The sequence below is a fragment of the Hemicordylus capensis genome, chromosome 3 (genome assembly GCF_027244095.1).
Source record: "Hemicordylus capensis ecotype Gifberg chromosome 3, rHemCap1.1.pri, whole genome shotgun sequence".
NCBI classification, from domain to species: Eukaryota; Metazoa; Chordata; class Lepidosauria; order Squamata; family Cordylidae; genus Hemicordylus; species Hemicordylus capensis.
The window spans coordinates 38,003,104-38,030,779 of NC_069659.1; the positions used below are offsets into that span (position 1 = coordinate 38,003,104).

At 43.3% G+C, this 27,676-nt stretch overlaps 1 long non-coding RNA gene across 1 annotated transcript in view; it reads right to left on the bottom strand.

Annotated features, from left to right (window-relative positions):
- LOC128352394 (uncharacterized) overlaps positions 1 to 27,676 on the bottom strand; it is a 47,334-nt gene that overhangs the window by 2,858 nt on the left and 16,800 nt on the right. Inside the window, exon 2 of the long non-coding RNA XR_008320374.1 lies at positions 9,403 to 9,520. This is a non-coding gene — a long non-coding RNA (uncharacterized LOC128352394). The remainder of the gene's footprint in view (positions 1 to 9,402; positions 9,521 to 27,676) is intronic.

The window sequence follows — 27,676 nt, forward strand, 5'->3', positions numbered from 1 at the left end:
TCGTCTCCTTCTTAGGAAATCTTTATGACCAAAGCTGCCCGGCAGACAATCTCTACGGCTTGGATATAATTAATGTTTGAAGTTCAAGAAGTGCACTTCTCCAGTGAATAATGATGACAAATTGATGAAGTTCCTCATGCATTTCTGGGAAAGACGCTACAGATAAGGCTGTAAGTTTCTCTTTGGATCGAAGAAAGGAATTCTTTCGTTTACTTTGCTTGCTAAACAATAAAACCTAAGACTTAAATTGTTGATTAAAATTTTTTAACATTCTGAAAAGATTTTATTAATGGGGATTACTATTCTTTAAGCTTAAAGAAGAGACGTCTTGGTGTTTCCTATTTGCTATGGACTCTGCCTATCATTCTTCCTAACCAATGGAAACAAATCGATGTTCTACACCACCGTGAGAAAATTCTATGCCAGTGATTAGATACAGAATACGCGCTGCAGAATTGTTTATGTTTGAGAAATAAGCACAGGCTCTTACTTCCTGTTTTGAGATCAAGGACAAACTTTGCTCTGCAAGTGTTTTTCTTTTCTTAACCCCTTCATATCATCATGAGAGGCAAAGCTCATCAGAGCCAGACTCATATGCAAGCCAGGAGACCTTCACTTCCAGATTCAGGTGTGGGGGAAACCAAAACACCTGTAGCTATGGACCAAATGCTCTCTGAGATGAAGCAAACACTGCAATCAAATGCTGATGTTTTACAATCAAATGCCACTGCCCTTAAACAAGTCATCTTGGATATGACCCAGATGAAACAAAATATGAATGGATTAAATGATAAAATTTCAAATATTGATGAAATTCTCAAGAAATTAGCACAAGATAATAAAGAATTTAGATTAAGAGTGAAAGTTTTAGAGAAAGATGTGGGATCACTGAAAGATGACAGAGAAAAATGATCAGATCAAATGGCTTTGCTGGAAGTAAGACAAAAAGAGAGATTTTTAAGGTTTAGGGGCATCCCAGAAATTCCCAACCAGAATATTAAGAAATTACTTGGAGCAGAACTTGCACTACTTTTGGGAATTACAGCAGGAGAGATGGAAGCTCAGATTGAGATAGCTTTTCGTCAAAACTCAGACTTTGCCACAAGAAATAATCTAATCAAGGATTGTTTAGTACAGTTCACCACTAAATCAATAGTTGAACAAATCATCCAGGCCCATCTCACCACAGCCCTAACAATCCAAGCTCATCAGATAAAAATTTTGAAGGAAATTCCAGCTAGAATTTTAAGAAAACGTAAGGATTATAAATTTTTGACCGATGCATTAAATGCCAAGGGAATACGTTTCAGATGGGAATTGCCAGAGTGACTCTCCTTTTTCTACAAAAATAAGAAGAATAGATTTACTGAGCTCCTCAAAGCACAAGAATTTTGGCAGAAATATAAAAAAGACTTATCTTCTGAGCATCCTGTTCCATAAATATATACTCTAAATCAGTCCATATGGATTATTTTCAGAAAATCCAATGGACAAGACTGAAAGATTTTTGGATAAGATATAGTAATTTGGTCAATTGGCTGGTTTTTATATAAATAAGATTAAAACTAAGGTTTTGATTAAAAATATAGATTAGAAAATTAAAGATGGATTTCTGGAAATAAGTGGGCTAAGAGTGGAGAAGAAAGGGAAATATTTGGGAGATTAATTATTAGATAATAAAACACAGATTTTTTCCCCTTCTCTTTTTGTCGCTGTTTGCTAAATAGATATGTTAAAATATGGAACTCAATGAAAAAGGATTTGCAAAGATGGTCCAAAATGAATCTATCTTTAATGAGAAGAACTTTAGTGGTGAAGATAAATGTCCTATTTAAAATGATATTTTTTTTTCTAGAATATTCCTATAATTAACAGTATGACATGTTTTAGGCAATGGCAAGTAGATATAAGTAAGCTTATTTGGCAGGGGGAAAGATTAAGAATAAACTCTAAAGATATGGTTTTACCTTGCCAGATTTAAGGTTCTATCTTGATGTTGTTTGTTAGATATGGTTAGAGAATAGATAATACTGAGAAACTCCAGAGTTTTTGACCTGGAGGGTTTTGATAGAAGGCTTGGATGGCATGCCTACTTAGGGTATGAAAAAAGTAAAATACATAAAGATCTTTTGAATTATTATGTAAGAAGGAGCTTAACGAGGGTATGGTTAAAATGTAAAAATTGGTTAGAACCAAAAATTTTCTTATGGTTATCCTTGATTGAAGCTCTATTGCGTAAAGAACCAAACATCTAGATGTGTTGAGGTATTTACAGAGATTTGTTGTATTTTTATGGAAAGGATTGTAAGTTAAAAAACTTAACTGAAATATAAAATTTGGTTAGAGATTGATTTTAGTATAGATGTTGGCCATAATATAGAAAGGGCAGCCTGGGAAAAGTTATGGAAGTGTGATTTAAAACTTACTGCTTGCTATGCTTTGAAGGAAAAGTATTATAAAATGATTTATATGGTATCTGACATTAAAAACTGGCATTAATGTATAAAAAGGTTTTAAACAAATGTTCGAAGTGTGGGCATACTGAAGATATTCTTTTTTGGTGGTGGACCCGTGGGAAGGTTAAGGCCTATTGAGACATGATATATAATGAATTAAAGAAGGTGACTTTTCCCAAGAAGCCAGAATCCTTCCTGCTGGGAATAATATAAGGAGTAATCTTTACAAATGGCGTGACTTTCTTCATGTATGCATTGGACAGAATGATATATGCAAAGAAATAGAAGATTAATGAACTGCCGTTAAGGGAAGATTAGCTTAAAAAGGAAAAAAAAAGAGGTCTTGTTTTTGTTTTTGTTTTTTCCTTTGGTTTTTTTATTGTTCTGATTTTTTCTCTTGTTATATTTAAAGAATTATTTTCCTATTATTGATCTTACAGCAGGATTTGATTTGAAATGCAGGGTGGCTAGATTAATGTTTTTTTCTTTCCTTATAACCTTAAAGGTTTAAATTTGTGTTTTTTATTATTATTAAAATAAGGGTAAATTTTATAGTTATAATTTCACGAAGAGAGGTGCGCGGGAAGTCCATTTGTGTTTATTATGATTGTTATGTTTATTACTGTTAAAAATTAATAAAAATTGAATTTGGAAAAAAAAAAGGCATAATCTCATACTGTGTGAGAGGAGGCCCTATCCACCCTCAGCACAGTTCTTCAAGTGACTGTTGCTGGTGTCTATCTTATGTTTCTTTTAGATTTTGAGCCCTTTGGGGACAGCGATCCATCTTATTTATTTATTATTTTTCTGTGTAAACCGCCCTGAGCCATTTTTAGAAGGGCGGTATAGAAATTAAATAAATAAAATAAAATAAAATAAAATAATGGAAAACCCCTCCTTTATTCTACTAAAGACAACCACAGGGCTCTGTGGTTGGCAGGAGTCGACACCAACTCGATGGCACACTTTACCTTTATTGTCATTTTAACAGGGACTGCAGTGCTTTGAATAATTTTCCTCATGCCGACCACTTGCCTTCAAACAAACATGCATAGGATTGGGTTGTTAGTCACAGACCAGTGAAGCGTATTATTTAGTGGGTACTCATCTCTGTGGGCTTCAGGGTTTACAGCTTTGGAGCAAAGAACTCTGGAGCAAAGAACACCTGATTCACTTTGACGTTAATGTTGGACCATTGTCCCATTAGCATGAAGTTCACTAGATTTTGTGTGTGCATGTGCGCAGCAGGGGTAGTTGTGTAGCATATCAGCAGACCTAATAGGAAATAAAATTAATGAGTAATTGTGACACTAGGCACAGCTGCACAAAGTTGTCACCATTTATAAATTATTTCTTTGAGAGTATGGCACAATCTAACAATTGGTTAAGCAGGCTTAATCACATAGATCATAAGTGCACTGAATCTTATTATTTCTACAGCTGCTAAGTTATTTCACTGCAGTACATGGTGCTTTTTGGAAGAGAAAGGAAAAAGCTGTGGTACTCAGAGTCTTCCATTCTGCTTAAATCCCTGCTCAGCTGTGAAGCTCACTGAATGACTTTGGTCCAGTCACTAGCTCTCAACCTAACCTACTTAAGAGGATAGGTGTGAGGTAAAAGCATGTGGGTCTCATGGAGTGGGGAAGAGCGAGAGCCGGGTCTCACGATCTGTGAGACCCGGTTTGTGGCAGTGAGTGGGAAGAGCGGGCTAAGAGCGGGCTCACGAGCAGAGAGGGAGCCCTGGGTGGCTGGACCAGGCGCCCACACAATTGCTGTCTCCGAGACGGAGCCGGCGGGGCTGGGGAGAGCGGGGGCCAATTGGCCCCCGCAGGCTCCAGCATGCCCTGCATAAGCGCACAAGGCATGCTGGCGAGACCCCCGGAGCTGGGAGGCAGCTTTTCACCTCCCCTCCGGGGATCTACTCGTGAGTAGGTGTGGCGCGAAGCTGCACCGCTGCTACTCACAATCTGGAAAACCAGGTTTGCGGAGCGCTCGCCCCGCAAACTTGGTTTTGGGTCAGGGATTCTTGAGCGGGTTACCTGCTCTAGAACCACCGGGCTCACAGCCGAGCCCGGTGGTTCTGATGATCGGGAAAAATCGGGCTAGGCTTTCCTAGCCTGATTTTTCCCAAGCGTGAGAATAGCCCCCATGTGTGTCACCCTGAAACACAACATTTCCTTCCTTCCTTCCTTCCTTCCTTCCTTCCTTCCTTCCTTCCTTCCTACCTACCTACCTACCTACCTACCTTCCTTATTTTAAAGATTTATATCCTGCTAAATCTCCACCAGATGGTGGTGGAAGGCATAGGAGAGTCTCTCTGCCTGCTTTTATGGGTTGGGCAAAGCTATGTGAGAGCAGGTGGTTCTCTAGGCATCTTGTCCCTAAACCATTTAAGGCTTTAAAGGTAAGAACCAGCTTCTTGAATTGCGCCCAGAAACACCCTGGCAACCAGTGCAGCTGGCACAGAAGCAGGGTAATAGACTTCAAGCACATGACAGATGTTAAGACCCTTGCCTCTGCGTTCTGCATCAACTATAATTTCTGAAGGGTCTTCAAGGGCAGCCTCACAGAGAGTACATTGCAGTAGCCTGCTGCTACTGCTGGCCTTAGCAGCCCCCGCCCCCGCTGGCCTTCTTCCTTTTGCGCCTATGACATGATATAATGATGTCACCACCACCCCTGTGCTGGGGCAGTTGATGTCATTATACTGCATTGTGGCTGGCAAAGGGAAGCAAGTCAATTGTGATAGTGGGGTGTGTGCGTGCTAAGGCCAGCCATGGGGGACTGCTAAGGCCAGCAGGAGCAGTAAAGGTAAAGTGTGCCGTTGAGTCGGTGTCGACTCCTGGCGATCACAGAGCCCTGTAGTTTTCTTTGGTAGAATACAGGAGGGGTTGACCATAGTCTCCTCCCGTGCAGTATAAGGTGATGCCTTTCAGCATCTTCCTATATCACTGCTGCCCGATATAGGTGTTTCCCATAGCCTGGGAAACATACCAGCGGGGATTCGAACTGGCAACCTCTGGTTTGCTAGGCAAGTCATTTCTGGATGTGCCATTAGGTTGCTGTAGCAGGAGTGGTGGGCCACCAAAAATTTTGGCCACATATCATTGCCTGTGTCACTATACCACTGTACAATGTTGTGTAACTGCTCGTGGGAGGAGAACTGCTAGCAGGAGAAGAGTGTGTGAAAGAGGTAATACAGCCTGTTGTATCACCTCCTTCCAGAATATACACTATGCAACAGTGTATATTCCAAGGGCAGCCCTTTCATGAGGCGAGGTGAGGTGGTCACCTCAGGCAGCAGATGCCAGGAAGACGGCAAGTTGCCTTTCAGTCTCCTCTTTTAAAGGGGGGGGGGGAGAGTGTGCATACAGGGTGGGGGGCATTTGGCACCCGGCCTTAATCACACGGAGGTCTTAGGCTGCCACTGAATAGAATGTGTTGTATTGCACCCTTCCAGAATCCACTAGTGATTGCATCCCCCCTCCCCATTCAAATATTGCTTCTTTTCTTTCCAAAACACATTTTTAAAAAACCATCATAGATAATGGAGAAGTGGTATCAAACTGCTGCTAGGATGACATCTAGAGGGGTCTACCACTAGTGATAATGCATGCTCACTGGATATTGTGTGGAGCTGGATATTGTGTGCCATCACTCACTAGCACAATAACTATTTTGCTCCTTGCATAACATCCAGCTTGGGCAAGAGCATTCATGTTAGTCGTAGAGCCCTCTGGATGTCGTCCCAGCGGCCGTCTGAAACCACAACTCTATTATCTATAATGGTTGTAAAAAAAATGCGTTTTGGAAAGATATGAAGAAATATTTGAATGGGGGGTGGGGAAATGCATCTGCTAGTGGATTCTAGAAAGGCAGCACTGGTGGGGGGTGGGGGAGGAAGAAATGAGAATGAAAGGAAACTGCAGACAGATATTTTTTTAAACTGAAATACATCAAAAAGAACTGGCATCCTTGGCAGGAAACTGAACATTACATTCAAATGAAGCCCAATTTTTTAAAAATGAAAAGAATCCTCAATAAGCTGTGGTTTTGAGCAGAGAAATTGTGTGCGGGGGTGGAGGGGTGCTCAACCATGTTTGTGCTAAGCATTCCTTTGCTCAAAAAAAGGGTTTCAAATACGATGTTTTTCACACACACACTCTTTTTTACACACTCGTCTTATTTTTATCTTGTAATAATTTCAGAATCATTAGCCCTAAATACAAATCTATGGCGTGGCCACTTGTGGAGTACTGCCTACAGTTCTGGTCACCTTATCTTAAGAAGGGCATTGTAGAACTGGAAAAGGTTCAGAAGAGGGCAACCAAGGTGATCAGGGATCTGGAGCACCTTCCTTATGAGGCAAGGCTACAGCATCTGGGGCTTTTTAGTTTGGAAAAGTGGTGAGACATGATAGTGATGTATACAATTATGCTTGGAGTAGAAAGAGTGGTCAGGGAGAAATTATTCTCCCTCTCTCAAATCTCAACACTAGAACCAGGGATGATCCCATGAAACTGATGGTCGGGAAATGTAGGGCCAACAAAAGGAAGTACTTTTTCACACAGTGCACCATTAATCTATGGAATTCTCTTCCACGGGATGTGGTGATGGCCACTAGCTTGGATGACATTAAAAGGGGCTTCGTCAAATTCATGGAGGACAGGATCAATGGCTGCTAGTCTGGTGACTATATGGCATCTCCGGCCTCAGAGGCAAGATGCCTCTAAATACCAGTTGCAGAGGAGCAACAGCAGGAGAGAGGGCATGCCTTCACCTCTTGCCTGCGGGCTTCTCAGGGGCATCTGGTAGGCCACTGTGTGAAATAGGATGCTGTTCTTATGTTTTTAATTGGCCTACTTCTGTAGGATCCCCACCAACCATTAAAGTCAACTGGGAAGGTCCTCCTGAAGTCATCTGGCAATGACTCAGGGTCAAGCCTCCTCTGTAACTGCCCTTTGGAATTTGCTCCTTTTATAGCTGCTTCCCTCATAAATACAACACAATCTTAGGTTTGTTTAACTAAGACCTTATTCCAGAAACAACTCAATTTCTGAGGGATCTGGAGGGCTGTGGTGGGAATCAAGGATCCAGGCTGGGTGCCCCCCCACCCGCTCCAGTGGCATTGCCTCTGAATTGGAGTTCAGGTGGACCCTGACACTTTGAACAAAGTGGAACTGAGTTCTTCTGCAAGATTCTAGATGTATGTTTGCAAGGAGGATAATTACACACCTGGAACCACCCAGGTGAAAAGTAACTTGGGAAGGGGATATAGTGCACAAAAAGAGCCAGGCGGGAAAAGATTAAGCACTTCCCCCTACTTCTCTGCTCAAAACTGGCTTCTCACCTCTGCTTTTCATGGATGGATGGATGGATGGATGGATAGATAGATAGATACAAATTGATAGGGAGAGGTGGTGGTAGAGACAGAGATATAAAACCTGCCAGGGCTTTGTCTGGCAAATTTGCATGTAACATGTAGTTTGCCCCTTACAACCTTTGCCATTTGAAAATCCATAACCTGTTTAGAACCAATTTGAGAACTATTCACACAGGAGTGGAAAGACTGAGATGCAATCACAGCCCTAATAGTGGCTTATGCTGTGGAAAGTGCTATGATGGAAACAAATTTTCCTCCTTCTAGTCACTGAAATTGTGTTATTGCTGAATATTGGTGATGGAAGCAAAAAACTAATGTGTATATGTGTGTTTGTGTGTGTGTATTGCTAACAGAAGGTAATTGGATGTGTGCCTTCAACCCATGCAACCCCATTGCCCTTGTTTAACATAAGCACATGCACTCTTCAGATGGTTTCCCCCCGTTCAGAATTGCACTCTGTTTTCAAAACAGATCACAGAGTTAGCGGTCTTGTTTGTCCTCATCGTAACCTGCAAGGATGAAGAGCGCCCGTCCCGTGGCAAAGCTGGCTTCACCCACAAGAGCAAGGTTTCATAACAAGCTGAAATTATGAGAAAAAGGGTTGGGCCTACTGAGGAGTACGCGTGAGTCCAAGTCAGCAAGCTGAAGTCAAGAGCCAAGAAGTCAGATCTGAACAGGAGCAAACATGAGACAAGGTCAAATGAGTGGAGGTCAAATGTCAGGATCAAGAGCTAGTAGGTCAGGTGTACACAGGAGCAGGTGTGAGATGCAGTAAAAACAAGTTGAGGTCAAGCCAGTAAAGGAGCAAGGCCAAGGGCTTATTCAACAATGCTGCAGCAGCAATGTCCTGAAGCAGACTGAGCTCTTTTGAAGCCGAAGTCGAGCCTGGCCATGTACCCTACTCTGGAGGGCCGGAGAACTTAAAGGGCCTGAGCCCTCTTTTGTAGGAGCAGGCTCCAGTGAGCTTGGGAAGTCTCCACCTCGGTGGATGGATCATAGGAAGACACGGGAAGTTGCCTTATACCAAGTCAGACCACTGGTCCATCTAGCTCTGGATAGACTGGAAGCGGCTTCTCCAAGGCTGCAGTCAGGAATCTCTCTCAGCCCTATTTGGAGATGCCAGGAAGGGAACTTGGAACCTTCTGCATGCAGGCATTCAGGTGCAGGGACAGAGCCACCATTGTGCTAATGGATTAGGAACATAGGAAGCGGCCATATACTGATATGTGGTATCTTTTCCCTCCCTGGCTTCTCCAAGATAGGGCTGAGAGAGATTCCTGCCTGCAACCTTGGAGAAGCTGCTGCCAGTCTGTGAAGACAATACTGAGCTAGATAGACCAGTGGTCTGACTCAGTATATGGCAGTTTCCTATGTTCCTATGGGGCCCATATGGGAGGAGAAGAGGGGCAATGAACAAGCCACAGACATGGCTAATTCCCATTCTCCTCTCCCTGTATGGCTGCCCCTTTTTTTGTCTCACCTCTTTCACCACCATGTTAAGCTCAGGTGCATGGGCTGTTCATTTGCCACTAATGTTGCCATACCTAGCTCCCATGAACCTACCTGGTGCTGCTAACTGAGATTTTCTGGCTTCTGGCCCTTGCAGTTGCTCAAAGTTGGTGGTGCTCCTGGATTCCCTTGGAGGAGACCCTGGTTCAACCCAGGGCAGGATATGTGGTACCTGCAAAGAACAATGAAAGTTGAAAAGCCTAGCCTAGAGTAATTGCTGAGCAGCACAAAGCTCACATCCTGATATAATTTATTTATGTTTAAATCATAAAGTCACAGTGGAGGAGAGAGGCTCTTTTTGTAGTGAGAACAAATTGTTCCCTTTGAAAAGCAGGGTTTGCCCTGGTTCACATCTGGATGGGTGATCAGATGTGAGCACTTTCTGCGATAAGGTATTCTCCTAGGGGATAGGGCTGTCGCTCGGTGGTAAAACATCTGCTCTGCATGCAGAAGGTCCCAGGTTCACTCTTTGGCATCTCCGGGCAAGGCTGGGAGAGCCTCTTGCCTGATACCTTGGAGAATTATTGTCAGTTGGTGTACTGTAGACAATACTGAGCTAGATGGATGAATGATCTGACTCATAGACAGCTTCCTGTGTTCTTAGGTTTATTTCTTTTAAATTGACAGGCGTAATCTCAGATGAGAAGGGAACTCACTCTTGCTAGATTTCAGCTGATGCCATCTGTAGTTTATGGGGTAGATAATCTAACATTCCATATAACTCTTGTCTTAGTTATTGTGGAACTGGTCCAGTGGAAGATTTCCCCCACTGTTTATTTAATTGTCCTCTGAGGCAGGGTGTAAGACATAATTATCTTGCTGGTTCTTGAAAGTTATGCACTAAGTTGTCTCTGTGTTGTCTGAACACAGACAGAACTCGGTGTTCAACAGTAACGGTATTATAATGAAAAGAGCGGCCACTTTTTATTGGTGCAAGACATGAGCTGACTTCGTTAAGTGTAATTGATTGTGACACAGATGTAGTGCAGGGCTAATGTTGCTGCTGCCATCATTGCCAGCAAGCAGGGTGGCCACCTGTCCACTTGCTAATCTGCCTGGTGACTGGGATGGTGGGATAGTAGGGACAACCTATCCACCACCTCCACCAATCTGCAGCCTGAGACAACCTCATCATCATGTCTTACTTGTAGACCAGCTGCACTCTCCCCCATCACTTGAGGGGAGGGTTTCAAGTGAGAATAGTGCAGCTGCATAGTCTCTTGTTTCTCTCTAGCTAGCAGTATTTTTCCTATGTATGTTTACAAATGAGATGCAGGCATACCATGCAAACTGAGGCAATACGTTTCTGTGGTGACAGCAAAGGGAAATGGTTCCAAAGCAGGGGAAACTGGAAGTCCAGCTTTACGTACATTAGAACATTTGCAGAACAGTGTTGTTGATGCTAAACAGTTCATGTGAGCAGAACAATCTGGACTAGAAAGTAAGTGCCTGCTATACACAGAGTGGTTATATGAATTGCCCATAAGGTAAATTCATTAAGGCTGCAGTCCTTGGTATACACCATTGAAACCAGTTGGAAATTACTTCCAAGATATGATGTTGAAAACTGAGCTATAAGTCTTGTGCAAGGTTTGAATGGCAGTTGTTCTAAAGACAGAGGGTGACAAGATCTGGAAAATTATTCAAAGGAGTCCCATTGAAATGCTCAATATCCTTTTAGTTTCAGTGGGATTACTTTGTGTATCTTTTCTTATCATGTTAGCCAGCAATTGCTGTCCAATATGGCAGTCATTGCAAAATGCTTAAAACTGAGGTTTTATTTGAAAAAGCCAGCCCCGAACAAGTATCATGTAATTGTCTGTTTATTCCCTTCAAACTGAGCTGAGAATCAAATTTCCACCTGATCCTATTTTTCACAACAGGTTTATAGGGCTTCTGATACTACCCACCCTCTGCATGTTGATTAACATGAGTGAGTACATTGTTCTTAGTTTATGTGAAAGTTCATCCAAATATCTTTAAACAGAAGCTATTTCCATATTTGTCACTTCTGCAGAACAATACTTCTGGGGATGACTGTACAGCCACTGTGATTCAGCCTTGCTGAAGTATACTTTTCTGGAGGTAGCAGTTCAGAATGACACAGTGGTAACCATGGTGTGTGGAGAAAGAAAAGCTAAAGGTGTGTGTGTGTGTGGCTGGGGGGAGTACCTTTGCACTGTAACCTCCACATAAGGGAGTGATGGCTTGCACTGATGCAAAGACAAGAGAAGAAACTATAGCATTAATAAAATCAAGCTTGTTCTTGATGATGGGAAATATATTCTGGTGGTTTTATTATCTGTCTAACTATCGCATCTGTATTCTCTGCTCTTCCCAAGACATGGGAATACAGATGCATTAGATGTTCTTTCTAAGAGACAGTAAGATAGTACTTAGAGATATGGTGGTGGCCACTAACTGGAATGGCTTTAAAAGGGGCTTAGACAAATTCATGGAGGACAGGTCTAGCAATGGCTACTAGTCTGATGGCTATAGCCCACCTCCAAGACGCCTCTAAATACCAATTGCAGGGGAGCAATAGCAATGGGAAACAGGATGCTGGACCTCATCCTGCAGGGCTGTTCTTACATTCTTAGTAAGATCCACAGAACCCATGATGCAGCACATCTGTGAACCTGGTAAAAACTGTGTGGGCTCCTAGGAATTCTTCAGATAGCCAGCATCAACATTTTAGTTCATCCACAGAATCCTTTTGCTGGGTCTGACCCACCCCTAGTATTCATCACTGAGGCAGGCACATTCATAAAGAGCTTCCTGAAATGTAAGGGACATTCTACAAGATGAACTATGTTGTCTTCTCACAAAGAACCAGACACAAATTTCCAGATCTAAGAAGGATCGATGTGCAGGGGTTGGCTTGTGCAAAAAGCTGTATCACTTGTTAGATTTGTTGAAAGAACTCTTATTAGCATTACTACCAGGAAATTGTATCATCCCACTTATCATTCTTATTGAATTTGATGTCAAGTGGGAGGTTGTTCTGTTGAAATAGTTCTTTTCAAACTACTTGTGTCTCTTCTCCCCATTACTGGAAATCAGTTCCATTTCCATATGTTCCCAATAAAACTACTGAATAAGTTCCTGGGCATTTTGAGAAGGCAATAAACTACAGGATGTTCAAAGCTTTTGTGTAAATTCTAAGGGGGAAAGCAGCAAGAGAGAAGGCATGCCCTCACCTCTTGCCTGTGGGCTCCCCAGAGGCATCTGGTGGGTCACTGTGAGAAACAGGATACTGGACTAGAAAGGCCTTGGGACTGTCTGATCTAGCAGGGCTGTTCTTATGTTCTTAAGTGTGATCTTACACCCCCCCCACACACACTAGTACAGGCTTCTATGCCACTTCATAGCACAATCTTACTCTCTGTACATATGCCATGCAGGGACCTCATGTGATTTTCATAGTGCCCCCTGCCAGTCAGCTTGCATTCCAAAAAAACCCCATCCACTTTCATTGCTTTTGTGGCAACTGGAGGAAAAGATAGGGTTTTCTCAGAATGCAAGAGTTGGACAGCAGGTGAGGCTGTCAAAATAACACAAGTTCCCTGCTCAGCATGCATACAGAGAGTAAGAGTAAGATCACACTAGAAAGCAGCACAGAAGCTTGTAGTGAAAGCTTTGCAGATCCCACACTTTATTACTGCCTAGAAATGCCCTTGTCTTTATTACCTTGTTTGTAAGGCAACAGAAACAAGCACCGTATATAAAAATAGAGTTTCAAGTACACTGTACAGGTGGGGCCTGAAGCAGCAGCGTACTGTACATTGGGCACAGGGAGACAATTGTCTCCTGGCCCGGTCGCCTCAAAGGGCCCCCCAAGCCTGGCCAGTCTCCCATGGCACAGGCAGTACATGCACTCATCCCACGGTGCCTGCTTGCCATGATGACTGTAGTGGCTGCAGGCCACGCAGTGGCCAGCACCGCCTCGGTGTGCCACAGCCCAGGCAGAGATGGGGGGGTGTCCACTTTCCCTTGCCTTCAAAAGGCAAAGCTGTGCCTGAACCCTTCCCGTCTGGTGGGGGGGTGGCGGGTCAGCAGTCACCAGCCTGCCTCCCTCCTGCCATGCTTCATGAGCAGCAGGAGACTAATACAGCAGCTGCAGGCAGGCAGGGAGCTAGGTAGTGGAGCTGACTTGAATGATGAAGAGGAGACAAGGAATAGTGGGAGTGGGAGAAGAAGCACCATAGAGTAGCAACAGCCTGCCCCCGACGACCGCTGTGGTAGGGACTGGTGTCGGCCATTACATCCACCACTTTGGAGCTGCTCTCTTCCCCTCCTCCTATTTTTGCTGCGTGTTCCCTTCCCTTCTTTCCCTGTTTTTTTTCTCTCTCTCTCTCTCTGTTCTAAATCGGGGGTTCCTGCATTTCTGCTTGGGCTCTCTGTCCGTCCTTTGCAACTGCAAAGGAGGGACAGAGCCCAAGCAGAAATGCAGGAAAACCCCCAGTTTAGAACACCCCTCCCTCTGTGTGTGTGTTCTAAATCAGAAGCAGTTTTAAAGGAGGGACAGGGAACTGCTCAGGAAGCAGTTGCAAAGGAGGGACAGAGAGCCCAGGCAGAAATGCAGGAACCCCCCCCCCCCCCCGCGATTTAGAATGCCCATCTCTCTTGAACTGCAGAACTGTTGGCTACTTCAGCAATTTATCACATGAATGGTTTTTTATCTCCCCACCCCCACCCCTCTGGCTCATCAGCGGTTTCCAGCCCTTTAAAACTGTCTTCTCTTCTCTGTGTCTTTTAATACACAGATGAAGCAATTCTAAAGTCCTAGCTGCAAGCTTTGGGTGTTTGTTCAGCATCTTGGGCATAAACGTTTGCCTCATCCCTGACTTCAGTTTGGCACTTTCTTGTGTTAAAGGGGATGATGCTTTCTGCCAGCAATTGCTTGCATCTTCTTCTTTACTTTTGGTTAGGTATTGTCTGACAGACTTGCAAGTGAACCTCTCCTCTGTGTGCTACAAAACTGTCATGTCACTGAGGATGTGGTGTCAACAATGATTTCATTCTCCCAGGGACTGAGCGGTGTTCACATGATAAACACGTGAGTGCTGCTGTTCTCACCATTAAAAACAAGTGCAACAGCCTCCAAAGCTACTTCTAAAGAATTATAGGAGATTGGAAGCAATTGAGTGATGTCAATGTATGCAGGAAAAACAACCTCTGGGCTCTGTGTGCTTACTTGGCGGGGGAGAGCTCCTCTGAGCCTGGGGGAATTTACTGTTGTATAGGATCAGACTGCAAAATACTCTGCATTAAGGTCTGGATGGTGGTGTGGGATATCATAGTATATGGGTGGTGGTGAGATTTCATAGTTGGGATATGTGCAATTATTAAAGTTCTCGTTGATACTGTTGTTTTAGTTGGTTCTGATGTTATTTACACCTTGTAACTGTAGTTGGGATAGTTGGCAGAAACATAGGGCCAGGAGAAGGAGAGGAAGGCAGTGAGGGGCCCATTTTAAAATCTCATCTCCGGGCCCACTACAACCTTGGTACGCCCCTAGCCTGAAGGCAGAGAACAGTCCTTTTTCACATCCAGTCTTAAAGCCATCTTTTCAGGTGCACCAAACACTTAAGATGAACATGGTGATCATGTATTTTTGGCAATATTTGGGGAGGCACCAGTGCTTCACCAATCTGGAAGGCACACCTCAGGATCCCTTACAATGAAGTTGATGGTGCTGGGGTGCAGCTGCACTTGATGACAGAGATGTGTCCAGCATACTAGACGATTAGAGTGCAAGTGGAGGAAGACTCAGTGTGAGTCTGATCAGGCACAACACAGAGCACATTTGAAGACCTATGCTCTGGCAGTATGGGTGGCAAAGAAGCAGTTCTTTTCTGCCCGCATTGCTTCTGCAAATTCACATCCAAATAAATTGTCTAGGGTTGTGATGGGGCTAGTATGTATCCCCTCCCCCTTGAATATAAACTTGGAACCATCTGTCACTCGCTGTGATGTCTTTAAAGACTTTTTTGCTGATAAAATCTCTCAGATTCGGGCCGGGCTGGATTCCACAGTTACTGCAGAGTCTACTGTGGAGGTGTCCAGCAACTCCTCTTATGGGAATTGATTGGATCATTTTCAGTATGTGACTCCTGAGGAAGTGGACAAACTGCTTCAGACTGTGTGTCCTACAACCTGTTCTCTTGACCCTTGTCCAACTTTGTTTATCACATCAGATAATCATATTATTAGAGAAGGTCTAGTAAATATTATAAATGCTTCTGTGAGGGAGGGCAGGGTGCCTCCTTGCCTTAAGGAGGCTATTATTAGACCACTCTTGAAGAAAACTCTGTGTTAGCTAATTACAGACCTGTTTCTAACCTTCCATGGTTGGCAAGATCGCCTGAGAGGGTTGGGATCGCCTGAGAGGATTGCCTGAGAGGGTTGGGATTCTGGATCGCCTGAGAGGGTTGGGATTGGGTGGCACTGTTTTACATTGGTTCTGCTCCTACCTCTCTGGTAGTGTCCAGATGGTGTCGCTTTAAGACTGTTGCTCTGCGAAATGAGAACTGAAGTATGGAGTTCCACAAGGCTCCATACTGTCTCCAATGCTCTTTAACATCTACATGAAACTGCTGGGAGAGATCATCAGGAGGTTTGGTGCTGGGTGTTATCAATATGCTGACACCCAGATTTACTTTTCTATGTCAACCTCATCAGGAAATGGCATATCTTCCCTAAATGCCTACTTGGAGGCAGTAATGGGCTGGATGAGGGATAACAAACTGAAGCTGAATCCAAATAAGATGGAAGTGCTGACTGTGGGGGGTCAGGACCCAAGAGATGGTTTAGATCTGCCTGTTCTGGATGTGGTTACACTCCCCCTGAAAGATCAGGTTCATATCCTGTGAGTGCTCCTGGACCCAAAGCTCTCCCTGGTATCTCAGGTTGAGGCGGTGACCAGGAGTGCTTTTTATCAGCTTCAGTTGATTCGTCAGCTACATCCATTTCTAGAGGTGAATGACCTTAAAACAGTGGTACATACGCTGGTAACCTCCAGACTTGACTACTGTAATGTGCTCTATGTGAGGTTGCCTTTGTATGGAAACCACAATTGGTACAGAATGAGGCAGCCAGATTGGTCTCTGGGACAGCACAAAGGGACCATATAACACCAGTTTTGAAAGAACTACACTGGTTGCTGATATGTTTATGGGTGAAATACAAAGTCCTGGTTATTACCTATAAAGCCCTTAACAGCTTGGGTCCAGGCTATTTAAGAGAGCACCTCCTCTGTCATGAACCCACCCGCCTCTTACGATCTTCTGGAGAGGTCCAGTTGCGGTTGCCACCAGCTCATCTGGTGGAGACTCGGGACCGGGCTTTCTCTGTTGCTGCCCCAGGGCTTTGGAATATGATCCCTGCTGAACTAAGAGCATCTCCTTCTCTGTTTGTTTTTAGGAAGACCCTCAAGACGTTCCTGTTCTTGCAAGCTTTTAATTAGAATTTTAATAATTTTAATAATTTGTTTTATATGCTTTTTATCGTGTTCTATGTATTTTAACCTGTGATTTTAATGTGGGGTTTGTACACCACCTAGAGATTTACATATCAGGCAGTATAAAAATATGATAGATAAATGGATGGATGGATGGATGGATGGATGGATAGATAGACAGACAGACAGACAGGAGCATCTCCTTCTCTGTTTGTTTTCAGGAAGAACCTCAAGACTCTCTTGTTCTCTCAGGCTTTTAATTAGAATTAATTTTAATAATTTTAAAAAACTTGTTTTAATAATTTTATTCTATTGTTTTATTGTCATGTATTTTAATTTGTGACTTATAAATATTTTAAATTTTGTACACTGGCTAGAGATATACATATCAGGAGGTATAAAAATATGATAGATAGATAGACAGACAGACAGACAGATGCCAAATTCAGACATAACAGGAAACCTGAGGTCCCTTCACCTCTGGTTCCCATGGCCGTATATCTGAATGCAGGCAACCAGAATTTATGGTGGAAAGGGACCCTCGGTTCCCCTCCATGACTCTTTGTTCAGAGTGGAGTTCTGCCACTGTAAACTCCATTTTTGCAACACCAGCATTTACATCCAAACTCTGACACTGCACTTTCACCCTCATGGAACTGGAGTTGAGGGAGGAAGTTCCTCCCTCATTCCGGCTGCCACTGGTTTAATTAGTGCCATTCCTGGCAGCCAGTCCCCCCCACTTCCGCTCCTCTCTGCAGTAAGTGTGACTGCAGAGAGGCAGCTCTCCATCTCCTGTGAATGCAGATGGGAGCACAGTGTTGGGGGAGGGGGCCCTGGGCGATACATTGCAGGTGGCGAGAGTCTGAATGGGGGTATTGTTTTCCACAAACTCTTTTATACTTCCATAGAAGAATAGACTTGGGTAAGGAAAAGTAACCTTGGAATCTGAGGCTGGGTGTGAATTAACCATCATACTAAGTACTTTATAGAGTTGGGGTCTGAGAAGTTTTTTGATTATTTGGAGTTCACTGATCCTTGTGCCCAGTTTCTTCCTTGCCCTAGATTTTTCATAAATTCCTTGCAGGTCAGAACTTCTTGACTTGTGATTTTATGGTTAGTCTAGTAAAACAATAGGCTCATTCACACGATCCTCACTTGGGTACGAGGAATGCCCAGCCAGGGTAGGAGAGCTGTGAACTTCAAAAGCAAGGTAGGGGGAGGGAAGAATGATCATGTATAATAGGGATGGGTGGGACGCACACACCCTACCCAGATTCTTTCCTCAGCATTTTATTGTAGGTGGACAAAAAGCAGTCTGACCCAGCTCCCGCCTCCCACATGATTACTTCCCCCTCTTCCTTCCATGTATTTGTAATTCACTTCACATGCCTGCTGATTGGGAGTGTGCCCAGCTCTCCTATCCTGACTGGGTAGCTGTAACCTGTTGTGCAGGACACTGAAAATGCTTGAGATTACTGCTCTTTCCCAGTTTCATCTTACTGTTTCCAGGTGTGCTGCTGGACAAAAGAGCTGGGAAATGAAGCAGTGCCTGTGTTGATTGATGCTTGTAACTAGACAACAGCAACAAAGAGCAGCTGACTTCACAAAGACGAACTAGGCATAGCTAACATTTAAATTAATGATGGAATATCATTATTGGTTAGATGTCAAACTACTCACATTTGCAATGCAAAGGCAATGTGTTTCAACAGCAAAATTCTGGCTTCTTTTTCTTTAGAAATAATGAATCAACAGGTTATAAATGTGTATGCAATTAGTCTAATTTTAGCAGACAAAGGTAGATCTGCTTTAATAACTTGAATTTCCAAGGAGTCATTATTCTGGGAACAATGAATTGGTGCCTTCTTTCACTTCATTTTGTTAAGAGAGCCTTGAGAAAGTTTTGATAAATAGGGTGTGGGCTGATTAGGTGTATCATTAAACACAGAAGAACAAACTTCGTTTTAGGAGCAAGATCTTACGAGCCCAGTCTTATGGGGTGGGTTTGCATTCGATGTAATGGGAAACTATGGTATCGTAAGAATGAGTGGGAGAGTCTCCCACTGGGTGGGAGAGACAGCGACTTGCATGTTCCCTCTTCTCTTCTGGTTCATGTATGAAGAGATGAGTGATAGCTTTTGGTTTGAAATAAACCACAGTTCTGTGTTATGTACAAACGTGGGGAACGTGGTTTGTTCAAACCAGTTAGGGAACGAACTACGTCATGCATGTAGCAAAATACTAGGCCTGTTCGCACAACTATTTGTGGGTGGTCTGGAGGATTAGAGAGTTATTACTCCATTAGCAGCACACTAGAACCTCCCTTTGGGTTAGCAAACTAGGAAACAGAATTAAGTCAGGCCCAGCGTCCATTGTTGAAATCAGGAGCTGATAGTCACCCAAGGCTTCCATCATTTCCCAGCATGCTTTGTGCTGCCAGTAGACTGGAAAGCTGCATCACATCAGCAGCTGTCCTCCAACTGACAGTAGGAGGCAGACTCAACCCTGCTGAAGCTGCTCCAGCTACAGGATCCTAGAGAGTGCTTTGCAGAGTGGCACATCCATGGATAGCAACCCTAGTAGCCACAGCTCTCTGTTGCTTCCAGGCCTGCTAGGTCCTGGTGGCTAGACAGAAGAGGTAAGTAGATCCAGACCACCAGAAAAGTAAGGAAGCAGGAGAGATCTCCTCTCCTCTTATTTTGGTTATGAGCAGGGTACAAAAGTTGGGTTACCCTGCTTTGAGCAACGTGGGTTGGAGGGATTTTCATGAGTTCACAAAATCATGCTATAATGCATGATTTTGCGTTATATAATCGGGCTATAATGCCTCCTACCATGATTTTGATTATTGTGTAAAGAGGCTTACTGGAAAACAGATGCCATTCCAAATAAGAACCAGTGGCCCACATATTCTGCAGCATTGGCAGAGAGGCTACTATGGAGCTCAGTCAAAGGCTTGGCGCACAACTGAGTGCGTGCAGAGGGGTAGCAATTTTCACTGATCTTTTCCTCCTCTAAAATGGCTATATGACTGCCAGGAATATGTCCCTGAGGGCTGCATGATCCACAAATGCATATTTCTGGAAGCCAAACAGCACTTTTGGAGGGAGGGAAGGAAGAGCAGTGAAAATCATTTCTTCTCTTCCTTCACACACACTCAGCTGCACAGCAAGCCTTTGACTGAACTCTTCAGAAGCTATTAACGCTTTTTGCCAAACTCTCTGCCAATGCTGCAGAATGTGTGTGCCACGGCTGCTTACATGGAACTACATCTGCTTTCCAGTATTTTACTACTAGCATCACTTAGTTTGTTGGCCCTTTGTTCCCTGGTTTGCATAAGCCAGGATGAGTGGCTTAGAAAATTATGGTGGATCATGTTTTCAGGCAGCATCTATAGTTCTGGAACACTTTAGGTCTTTTGCTCCAGAGTAAAAGACTCTTGTTCTAGTCTAAAAAGACAACTGTGGTTGTTACCCTATGAGTAAATTAACTGTATTTAATCAATTTTGAATGGATACATTGAGTGCAATGATGCATTGCACTGGTATAGAGAATAAATCAACCAACTATTGGGAAATTCCCAGTGAGAATGATAATTATGGTCAAGAAGATTTGAGTGACCAGGTGTTGTGTTGGCAATACTAATGTATATGTTTTGTTTGTTTTGCTTAATGAACATTTTTATCACTTTTCCTTTTATGTATATTAAGATATTGCATGAATTAATTAATGGAGTCTAGCCATGAAACAAGTTGTGTTGCCCTCTTCTAGTATCTAGTATCCATGGCGTACGGAAGGGAAATGGGAGTGGCTTCTAAGTTCATTCATCATTTTGCACCAAAGAAGATTATGAATGAACAAAGATGAGCAGTGATAGTGGATTCTAATGGACAAAGATGTTCATTCATCATCTTTGGTGCAAGATGATGAATGAACTTAGAATCCACTCCTTTCCCACCAAAGAATCGACTCTCAGAACACCTCAAACATTGAAAACAACAACACCCAGTACACCATGGGCTTGTGGTTTTGGGGGTGGTTGGTACCCTATGTGCACCACCCCACAACCCACTCTCAGCTACCCTGGTGCCCCCCCTGGAGTTATGGGGCTGCTAAAATCCCCATTATTCCCTATGGGGGGAAAGCTTAAAGACGCACCAACTTCACAATTTTTTTTAAAAAATCACCCCTTTCACCAATTTCTTTGAAATCTGGGTAGTAGCATGCACCCATTGGAGCACTACCACCCAACCCACTCTTCTGCCTCCAGAACCCCCTTTCTGCCCCTAGTCTGCTACAAAGACACAGCAACTTCAAAAAATAGTTAAAAACCACCCCTTTGCCCAGTTTATTTGAGATCTGGTTGGTAGCTTCCAACCACCCACTCTGGGCCATCCTGGTGCCACACACCCCCTCCTGGTGGAGTTATACGGCTGCTGAAATCCTGATTATTCCCTATGGGGGAAAGCTTAAAGATGTATGAACTTGATTTTTTTTTTTTTTTTGTTAAAAACCACCCTTTTGCCCAATTTCTTTGAAATTTGGGTGGTAGATTCCACCCATTGGGCATTACCACCCAAATCATTGTGGCCACAAAATGGAGGTCTGAATCCCTGAATTTTTGGGGGTCCAAATCTGGTTGATTTGTTTTGTACCCAAATCTGGGCAATTGAGCACAGGGGTGATTTTTTCTGTCTACAAATTGCCCGAATCAGCTAGATTTGGGTACAAATCATTTTAGTACCTACTGCCCTTTGCCCAGGGACCCCAGGTCAGTGAACAACTAATTAAAAAGCAAAACAAAATAAAACAAGAATAATATAAAATTTAAACAGGGACAAAATGTAACCAGTCAGAATCTGAAATCAGCGATTGATCCTTCTTTGTTGTTTAAATGAAATCACAGTTCCCTGTATCTCATGGAATGTTTCTTTCATTGTGCAGTACACTTTGGGCTGGTTTGGATGATATGTTGACTGATTGACCTGCATAATGTAATACAGGCATGAGAGTGCACATTTCCTTCCACAGGAGCCATTCCTTAATTCCATGGGGATGGAATTCATTCAAATGGCCTTTCCTTACACAGTCCAAATACTACTTTGTAGCAGATTAAAGCATTTGTCTCAGAGCAAGCTCACGTGAGGAAAAGAAATGATGAATCATTTCTGCTGAGCTGCCTGGCTAGGCTTTGCCTAAAACTATTCTGTATTATTGGTAGGTTCAAAATGCTGCCACCACCACCCCTTTTTTCAATGGAAACTTTCTGGGCTTGGGGTGGGATAGCCGAGGGAAAAACTCTTTGGCTCTTCAACAAGTCAAAAAAATCTTCCACGTGCAAGCCTACACATGATGAGAAAACTGATAGCTGAAAGTTTGATGTGTTCACACCAGAGAAATCCTCCTTTGCCCCCACTTACTTGAGTTAAAACCCAACTCAGAGGGGCTTGTAAAAAGAAAGAACTAAAAAATAACCCAATTTTATTCAATTACTACTGACTGCTTCTGTCTGAGGCTTTCTCAGCTTTTAGATACAGTTAAGAATACTTAGTTGGATTCCAAAATAGGTTGTCTGAATGCATGCTTAAATGTTTGCAGAGGCGTTTACAATGCCCTAGGTGTATTGAGCGTAGGCTAGTGTTTCTTATTTTAATTACATTGCAAGTGAACTATAATAGAACAGTATCATAAATATGCAACACACACGTACACACAAATAAATATAATTTTCTAACACACAGTCTGACTAACAAACTGTTGCCTAGGCTGAATTCCCTTTTTCTTGACCTCACCCAATTTCTTAGGAGAATCAAGCTTCCTGCAATCCTTTCTTTCTTTTAAGGATTTACAGAGTTATTCCATGAGAGAAAGTTCCAAGCTGGCTTTGACCATCAGGGAGCAAAACTCAATTGCCCCTCACTAAGCCTTTCTGTATGCTCTTCTCTCCAAAGACCTCCCCTTCTTGTTCCCAGAACTCCCAGCAACCACTCTCTAGGTCCCACCCACCTGGTGTACTGATTGGCTGCCCTGGAGTTCACCAGCGTGTCAGTCAAGACAAGGGTTCACTCCCTGTTAACTCTTTAGGGGGAGAGGAGACTGATCACTATATACTTTAAAGTCGTATTTGGACTGCATGCAGAGGAGTGGTTCAGACAAACCAACTCCACACATTCTATAATGTGCACTCATAATGTCCCCACTTCCTTATCACAAAATGTGTTGGGCAGATAAAGGACCATTGCATTGTTAGAGAGCTCAGGAGGGGAGATTTATTAATCTGCCCCTGCTACAGCAGAAGTGCACAGGTAAGGAAGCACTGCTTATTAATTATAACATGGAAACATTAAAGTTCCAAATAAAATAGTTTATATAGAAAATCCAGCAGGGAGATAGATTGAGACCTACCTGCCTGCTTGCTACCAACATACAGGAAGAGGGGAAGACAGAAAAAAGAAGAGAGTCTCTCCAGGTGAGAGAATGAAACCTGAGACTATCAGTCCAACAAAGGGGAATCTGAGTAGTGAAAGTATGGTCAGAGTGGGGATGCTCTTACTGGCTGTCTTTACTCCAAATGCCTGTTGTGGTCAATAGGGTTGCTGGTGCTTAGTGTCAATGCCATCAGGAACTGCATCTCCAACATGAATGAGATACCGTTGTTAACACCTAAGTAGGGTTGTGCACAAAAATGGCTTGGCCTGTTTGGTTCAAATTCGAACCAGCTTTAAACCAGGGTGGGTCGGTTTGTTTTTGCTCAAATCCCCTCTGGTTTGATTTGAATTTGAACCCAGTTCAAACCGGGTTGAAAAGGTTCTACATAGGGTATAATGGGGACTCGAACTGGCCCACTCCCTATGTAAAACAATTAGGGGCACAAAACCATGGTGGCTGGTAGGCACCCAGGGGTGCCAATCTCCCACTGAACCCCAAAGCAATCAGATACTCCTATGCTTTTTAATGAATTTTTGAAGATTTTTCTAATTTTTGCATTTCTCCCATAGGGAATAATGGGAATTTGAGGCAGCCCCATTCCCCCCTTTGTGGGGGGTGCCAGGGCACCCCAAAGTGGGTCTGGTGACATGATGGTTTGTACCACAACTCCCCCCCCAGGCAGCCCCAAGCCGGTGGGGCTCATGGTCACCCCCCAGGAATTTTTTCAGTTACTGTCCTTTTAACAAGTCTATCTCTATCAGAGTAGCTTCTCTGGTCTGTTTATATATGTGTATGAGAGATCTTCATAGAGATTCATTGAGAGAACACATACACAGCAAGTCCATACACAAATTGGATTCTTGGTGGCTGTATGAGTTATCTCAGTGATCCCTATCAAGATTTCTCCATACACACTTATATACAGACCAGATAAGCTACTCTGATAGAGATTGATTTTAATTGATTAAGTGCCGTCAAGTCGCTGTTGACTCTTAACAACCACATATATAGATTCTCTCCAGGATGATCTGTCTTCCACTTGGCCTTTAAGGTCTCTCAGTGGTGCATTCATTGCTGTTGCAATCGAGTCCATCCACCTTGCTGCTGGTCATCCTCTTATTCTCTTTCCTTAAACTTTCCCCAACATTTATTATTATTGTTGTTGTTGTTTACACAGCCAGACAGGTGTTATTGACTGGTTTGTTTTATCCAGACAATGAGTCCTTCCCAAGGACCTGGGATGGCTGAATTTTATTATCAATGTTGTTGCTGTTATTATTATAGATATCGTCGCAGAATATAGGCTATTATTATGATGATGTTTACACAGCCAGACAGGTGTTATTGACTGGTTTGTTTTATCCAGACATCGAGTCCTTCCCAAGGACCTGGGATGGCTGAATTTTATTGTCAATTGTTATAGATATCGTCACAGAATATAGGCTGTTCCCAGTAAAGTTGCTTTTTGTAACTGGCTGATGGTGATTTCTGTGGCCCCTATGGTGTTGAGGTGCTCTTCAAGTTGTTCTGGAATTGTACCCAGGGCGCCAATTACCACTGGGATTATTTGGGTCTTCTTCTGCCACAGCCTTTCAATTTCAAATTGTAGATATTTGTATTTTGTTATTTTTTCTATTTCTTTTTCTTCTATTCTGCTATCCCCTGGTATTGCTATGTCGATTATTTTGACTTGTTTTTCTTTCTTCTCGACTACAGTTCTATCTGGTGTATTGTGTGGCAGATGTTTGTCTATTTGTAGTCCCATAATATTTTTGCATCTTCATTTTCTACAACTTTTTCAATTTTATGGTCCCACCAATTTTTGGCTACAGGTAGCTTGTATTTTTTGCAGATGTTCCAGTGTATCATCCCTGCTACCTTATCATGCCTTTGTTTGTAGTCAATCTGTGCGATCTTTTTACAACAGCTGATTAGGTGGTCCACATTATTGTTACTGTTATTAACATTTTATATCCCACTCTTCCTCCAAGGAGCCCAGAGCGGTGTACATACTTAAGTTTCTCTTCATAACAACCCTGTGAGGTAGATTAGGCTTCTCAAGGGAGCTGGGTCTTCATATAATGTGTCCAAAGTATGATAGTTTGAGCCTGGTCATTTGTGCCTCGAGTGAAAATTATGGATTAATTTGTTCTATGATCCATTGGTTTGTTTTCCTGACATCATGGCATCCTCAAAAGTCTTCTCTGGCACAAAAAAACATCAATGCTTTTGCTATCTTGCTTCTTCAAAGTCCAGCTTTCACATCCATAGAGTGTCACGGGGAAAACCATTGTCCAAACGATTCTAATCTTTGTAGGTGTAGACATGTCACGGCAGCTAAATATCCTTTCCAAGGCCTTCATTGCTACCCTACCAAGTGCTAGTCTGTGGCATATTTCTTGACTGCCGGATCCTTTACTGTTGATGGTTGATCCTAAAAGGCAGAAGCTATCCACCACTTCAGTGTCTTCATTGTCAATTCTGAGGCTGGTTGCTGTACCCGCTGTCATTAGTTTAGTCTTCTTTTACATTTAATTGTAGTCCCATGTTTTCACTGTGCCCCTTGACTTTCATTACTAAAGCTTGCAGATCATCTGCATTCTCAGCTATCAGAGTGGGCTCATCAGCGTAGTGCAGGTTATTGATGTTTCTTCCTCCAACTTTAAAACCACGCTCATCTTCTTCCAATCCAGCTTCTCTCAGTATATGTTCAGCACATAAATTGAATAAATAAGGAGAAAGTATACAGCCTTGTATACTACTCCTTTGCTGATCTGGAACCAGTCTGTTTCACCATGTTCCTTCTGGACTGTGGCTTCCTGCCCTGTGTATAGGTTTCTCATGAGAAAAATGAGATGTTCTGGGATGCCCATTTTCCGAAGGATATTCCACAGCTTGACATGGTTGCCGCAACTGAAGGCTTTTCTGTAGTCTATAAAGCACATATTGACTTCTTTCTGGTATTCTTTAGCTTTCTCAATTATCCGGCGTGCATAGGTAACAATATCATCAGCAATGATAGAGATAGACTTGTTAAAAGGACAGTAACTGAAAAAATTCCTGGGGAAAAAACCATGAACCCCACCTGCTTGGGGCTGCCTGGGAAGGAGTTGTGGTACAACCCACCATGCCCCCAGACCCACTTTGGGGTACCCTGGCTGGGCCATCTCAAATCCCCATTATTCCCTATGGGAGAAATGCAAAAATTGGGAAAAATCTGAAATCACAGTAGTGTCTGATTGCTTTGGGGTTCGGTGGGTGCTTGACACCCCTGGGTGCCCACCACCCACCCCAATTTTGTGCCCCTAGCAGGCCAGTATACCAACATACAGTGACACAACTAAGAAGATAACTAACTGGAAACCAAAAAACCACCACAGAAACAGACCTGCTGCTGTGCCCACAAAACTGCAAAGCCAAGGGGACCAGACCAAACAACACCACAGACAACACAACAACAGCCATAAACCAACAAGACCTAACAGATGGCGCAAGGCAGTAAATCCAACCCAGCACACAAACTACAAAGAAAGAGGGGCAAGGCAAAAACACACCAACAAACTGAGATAGAACTTAAAGGACCACGCACCTGGTTCTTCTGCTCTTCTCTTCATGTGCAATGCATGAGTTTTGCCTGTGGCGAAAGAAACGCCTCAGAGTGTCTGGTCCACTACATCTTTTCTGGAGGCCACAGAGGGCCCCAGGTACGTGGTGGCCGGCGTGCATGCTTGTTTGTGTTTGGTGTGTGTGTGTTTGCTCTGCTAGCTAGAAGAGCGGAAAGAGAAGGGGGCTCTGAAAAAATTAAAGGGTTAGGAAAGTCCGTCTCAGAGGTGGGTCAGTGGAGGCCACACACAACGTGTTGTGGTGGGAGAACACTTACTCATCGTGGTCAGTGCATGCATGTCTGGTGTGTGCATGTGTGCGTGCGTGTGTGCGTGTGCGCGCATGTGTGTCAGCAGAACTCAACTGGAGAGGGGAAAGAGAAAGGGGCTCTGAAAAAAATTAAAGGGATAGGAAAGTCCGGTTGAGAGGCGGGTCAGTTGAGGCCACACACGATGTGGTGTGGTGGGAGACCATTTATTCAACAAGGCCAGTGCATGCGTGTCTGGTGTGTGTGTGTGTGCCAGCAGAACCAAACGACAGGGGAAAGAGGGGGGCACACTTAATAAAAAACAATTCACAAATACGTATATACACAAGTATATATAAAAATCCATCTATAAAGCAGCTATACAGTAATATTTATACCAACAACTGTCTATCGACATGAATACCAGACCAAAAACACTACAGAAAGGAAAGGAAAAACCTCTACTACTAGTATTGTACCATCCACCCCACCACACACACACACAACAGAGGAAACCTCCACGTATGCACACACAACACTTCTATCTACACAAGCACATATTTACACACACTGAAATATTTACAGAT